The sequence below is a fragment of the Mauremys reevesii genome, linkage group 20 (assembly GCF_016161935.1).
Source record: "Mauremys reevesii isolate NIE-2019 linkage group 20, ASM1616193v1, whole genome shotgun sequence".
Taxonomy (NCBI): Eukaryota; Metazoa; Chordata; order Testudines; family Geoemydidae; genus Mauremys; species Mauremys reevesii.
The window spans coordinates 14,511,524-14,517,050 of record NC_052642.1 but is presented as its reverse complement, the minus strand read 5'-3'; the positions used below and the strand labels follow the sequence as shown (position 1 = coordinate 14,517,050).

Below are 5,527 nucleotides of genomic sequence, written 5' to 3'. Positions count from 1 at the left end.
TTTGTATACCTCTCGTTTACTGCTTTGTTTGGGATGGAAGGATGGGAAGTGATACGAATGCAGGTGTCAGAAACCAGTGCAACGTCGCAAGTGGGAACAGATCACTAAAAATCAGGGACCTGATTCTCACTTACGCTAAGGGCTCATCTTCAGACTTGCTTGTACAATGCCTAGCACAATGGGGCGCTGATGGTAATCCAAAGGCTAAAAGATAAAGAGAGCCATAGAAAAGGTTCAGTTAGGAGGGGTGAGTTTTTAACTGAGATCACTATCTCTAGCCCCTGGTGTGGACACAGATATACCACCATAAAAGGTATTGTATAATAATACATAGCTTTTATGTAGCACTTTTCCCATCAGTATCTCTCAAAACATTTTACACTGGACATCAGTATCATTCCCACCCTCCCCGCCCCATTTTAAAGATGGGGAAATGGCACAGAACAGAGAGTAACTTGCCTAAGGTGACCCAGAAGGCCAGTGGCAGAGATGGGACTAGAAACCAGATCTCCTGAGTCCCACTCCAGTGCTCCATCCATAAGGCCAGCTATACAGGATTAAGCACTTTTATACCAGCTCCTGATTCTCTGTTCAGGATCAGAAAGGACCTGAATACTTAACTACAGCCACTGCTGATTTTGATTAGGGGAAATACAAAGGAATGGGTGGGCATGATCTTTGTCATCTAAGGTACAGTCAAAAAAATCTCCTGAGGTTTGGTTGAAAGTAAGCCACTCTCTCCTTCAAAATGCAATGACTCCTTGCTTATTGCAGAACAGCACTGGTGGGCGGTGTAACAAGGAGGTGCTCAAAACAGTCTGTAGCAGGTCATCCCCTGTATGTGTGTTCTTACCTTGTGTTAGCCAACACATGGTAAAATCCTAGAGAAGACAAGTCAGTTTGTAGCTTTTAGACACAATAGCAGGTCGAGGAAGGGACCACAGGGGAGCCTAGCGTTTACCTTGATCTCCTAAATCATGTTAAAACAACCACCTGCCTTGCCTTTGCTAGGATTTTAACTCATGTACACTAACACAAGGTAAGAACACACCTCTTTTTCCTAGTGAAGACAACGACATGAGGATTTCCCCAGTATGGAGCAATCCTTCTGCTTTGCACAGAGCCTGCATAGCTAGCTGGCCACCTTCTCTCTTCCGAGTCTCCATCATTCAGCTCCTGGGTGGGATTCTTCTTTTACAGTTTCCCTCAATCACGATTAATTTTGCTTTGATACTTTTCAGCAAGGGCTGGGATATTTCTTTTACCTACCTCTTAGCGAACTGGCATAAAACAGTTGCTAGCATTTGGCAATCTATACAACTCTTGTCAAGTCAGCAGGTATTTTTTTAATTCTGTAGCTTAGATTGACCTGACTGCGCTATAAACCTATGTAATCAATCAAGATCTAGCTTCACACTATATGTAATTTACTCCTTTTTAATAACCTGTATACTGCGAACATTTTGCCAATTCTGATCTGAGTCAGTCACAAGCTGGTGCTGAAAAGCACTGGCTGGTTTAAAATGCTACAATAGATTGTAGGAAGCTAATTTTTCTCCTCTCTTCAAAGAAACTGAAAGGCTAAGTTAGGATTTGAACCAGACTTGATTCTGATCCCATGGCACACCCTGTTACCTATTACCTTTAAAGATCTAACCCCTATGGTCACAGAACATTCCAGAAGATGACCATCCTGGTCAATGTTTCCAGTCTGTTTTACGATAATCTCATAGTTCTGTTCCATATTGCAACAAACACTGATTTCTTATTAGGATAGAGATCTGGCCTAATTACCCCCACTACTATACGTTTATAAGTGGGGCAAATTACTGAAAGCCATTGACTTGTATTCACCATTGATAGAGCAACTTTAGGACAGGGTCTTAAATTACTGGACAGGGGACACTGCACATAGAGAAATCCCAAAATAGGCCACTGATCTGAACACCTTGAATGTTGGGGGACTGAACCAAATCCAGATATAGATACAAATGACCCATCTCTAGAAAATAGATTCAAAAGCCCCTTTTTGAGAAAGCTGGGGTTTTGCCAGAAAAGCACAATGAAGTCCTTTGTGATCGATCCTAAAAATGTGTTTCTCTTTGTTAATAGTTTTCCTGATGGTTGTGAATTTTGTGCTTACTTAATTCACCCCTGGCCTGGGGAATTCAGGCAGTTGGATGTGCAGTTACTCTCTCTGCCTGCCTACTTATAGGCTATGGGGCTGTTCTGAAGTCCACTGATGTCAAGAGAAGCATTTCCATTGATTTAATTGGGCTTTGGTTCCCACCCTCTGTGCATATGAAAATTTTGCATACAGGTATGAGCACCAAAGGAAATCTGTCATTTTCAGCCTTGCTCTCCATTACCCTTATCCATTGCAGTAGGAGGTTTCATGGGCACTGAATTACATTAGGGTGCCAAACACCTTTACTTTACTTTCCAGGGTTTAGGGTGGGGAAAAAACACCTGATCCATAAGGAAAGATTCATGACAACAGGTCCATCGTTGTTTGGCTACATCTTTAAAGCCTATATATTACAGTACTTCCCAAATCGGTTTTTAAGGTAAGTTGGTTCTGTAATTCAGTTACATGTGCATTATTTGATAAATGTGCATTGCAGTAAATGCTCTTAAGCCACCTCTTTAAAGCAGAATATAAAAGTTGTATTAATGTGCTTCACAAATGGTAATATTTTATCATTTCATAAAGCAAAGAGAACAAATCATTTTCGCCCAATGATATATTTTTTCCCTGTAGACAATGTATTGATCTTAACAGTTCCCATCTATTTTCAGAACCTTCAAAGAACAGCTATTACAATTCAATTATCATGCTTCATTAACCAAGTTAGAACTTATATTACAAACCTCTAGTTGGTTTTTTTTTAAAAAAAGGGTTCAACAAGGTTGTTTATGGCATATAATGTAGTGCTTGTTTGATAAACTCTGATGGAATGGGCACCTAACCACGCAACGCTGCAATAACCATACACCACTCTGAAAACTGGACAAAAATTAGATTCATGCTTTGTGTTTCATTGAGTGGGCCTGTTGTGATTAGGACCTGATCCAAATCTCTCAGAGGTCATTGAAAAAAACTCCAGTGGGCTTTAGATCAGACCCTTAAATAAAATATGCCAAATACATATGATGCAGTAAAGTTTAGCTACTCATACAGCTCTTAACATGGGATGAGTTAAGCAAGAGTAGCCATTTTGCCAATCACTAGGCACCTTCCCTGTATACACACTCACGTTCTGGGCCAGGTGACCGTTTTAGGGCACAGTGCCACAGGGGGAACAGCAAGAGCAACTGCGACCTATTAGCGAGGCAGCATGGCCTAGTGGATAGAGCACCAGACTAGGACTTAGAGGTGGGTTTTATTCCTGGTTCTACCACTGGCCTGCTGGGTGACCACTGTGCCTCAGTTTCTCCATCTGTAAAGAGGGGATAATGCTACTTACTTCCCTTTGTAAAGGGCTTAGAGATGTACAGTGAAAACACTCTATAAAAGCTAGGTATTACTAGTATTAGGGTGATGCACACTACTCTCCTGGTGCACCAGCCTCACTTGGCAGGCTGTTGTGAAGGGGTGGGGCAATCAATAGCACCACCTCCTCCCTGTTCACTTACAGCTGATTTGCACTCCAGGGAGGTGAGCAGGGACTGCTCTTGGACCCTGCAGAAAGGGGACATATCATTATACACCTGTGCGATTACTGATCACAACCTGCCCCTCAGTGTTCAGGAGGCATAAGATGCTGAGGACAGAGATTTACCAGGTTCTGCAGAACCATTTATTTTCCCTTCAGAACCATGCAGCATTCAGAATGCCAGACCTCTGCACTCAGAGCGAGAGGGTTACTTATGTCTGTTCAGTCAGCACTGAAAACATATTGGCAGTGGGGAGTATGGAAAGCCTACGTATCTGCTGCCCACGCAGAGAGCCCTGTGGGTGGGTAGGGGACTTTGGTAAATCTGCCACATTGGAAGCCCAGACACTAAATTCAAGTTTTAAAATATATATATATATATATAAGAAAATTAAAGGAATGTGAAGTCCTTTGTCTCCTCAGGGCATAGTCACATTCTGCCACGAATGACTGGCATCATGTCAGGAGAGTAGTGGGCCAGTCTATGAAAAAGGAATCTGGGATCAACTGCAAGTAATTGCATCTAGTTTCCTGTCCAAAGGCAGAGCTATTCCCTGACAAGATGGGACGCTACAGTCAGAGCCAATCACTGTCTGGCTATGGCACAGTGGCATACCTTAGCAATGATGCAGCTAAAATCACTATGCCGACTTCAGGGCTGCTGCCAACGACTTTCAGAATTTGTAGTTGAGTGAGTACTTCACAGGCAGAATGCAGACCCCTCCCCTTGCTGACGAACAGTCAGTATTCCACCATAAAAGCAGGTTGTGTGTGGCTCTGGGTTCATATCCCACTAGGGTGACCAGATGTCCCGATTTTATAGGGACAGTCCCGATTTTTGGGTCTTTTTCTTATATAGGCTCCTATTACCCCCCATCTCGATTTTTCACACTTGCTGTCTGGTCACCCTACACAGAGTGATCGTGGCTCCAGTTCAGCAGGGTACTTAAGAATCTGATTAATCCCTTTGACACTAACCCGATTGCTCATGTATTTCAATCTCTCGCTGGAGTAGGGCCTGGGTGTTTTGCCCAAGGTCACGTAGCAACACTGAGACAGAGCCAGGAATTGGACAGAGATTCAGAAATCCTGGGTTCAAAGCCTTGGAGCATCCTCCCCCCGTGCTTAGATGCTGTTATTCCTCTTTACATTAGTCCTTCATGAACACGCCAAGTGGCAAACAATGGGTGTATATTCTAGACACACACACACAATGCTATGCAGAAGAAATTATTTTTCAAATCAGTTCTAGTGTCATCTTTGATTAATTCTCATCTCTCTCCTCATTATGGCTCATCCCTCATTTCAAAGGTGTCCTTCAACGAGGACATTAGGAGAGCGCCGAGAAGTGAAAACCGACAAGGAATAAACTAATATGGTGAATCGGCAAATGTTTCAAAGAGTAGCACCTGAGGCTTAACACACATTCCCAAAATGCTGCTGCTCCTCATGAGTTCTCTCTTAATATCTTTCTAGTCAAAGAATCAGGAAATTATTGCCTCTCTCTGAGAGCAACATCAGGGCAGATGACAGCTAAATGGAGCCTGTATAAAAAGGAATATAAACATCTATATGCAATTTACCTATTTCCCCCCCAGCACAACACAGTTGAAGGTTAAGCGAGTCCTTAATTGTTTCACAGTTCAGAGACCATGACCAAAGTGGCAATTAAATGGATACAGGAAAATGGCCACTGCTATCCAGCCCCTAGGTTCTTCCTATACAAACAGTAACTATTATGCCAAATTACTATAGGATAGCCTTTGTAAAGGGGGCTGAAATTCACAGACAGAATTTGAGCCAATTTCACTATTAAAATAGGTTGAAAGCCATCATAAACAGTACTTGTCTGGGGAGATATTTCATCTTAA

The 5,527-nt window shown here is 42.5% G+C and overlaps 1 protein-coding gene across 2 annotated transcripts in view; it reads right to left on the bottom strand.

Moving 5' to 3' along the window:
- The window catches only part of EXO5 (exonuclease 5), a 154,400-nt gene that overhangs the window by 97,674 nt on the left and 51,199 nt on the right, over positions 1-5,527 (bottom strand). The gene's annotated exons all lie outside the window — the stretch shown is intronic.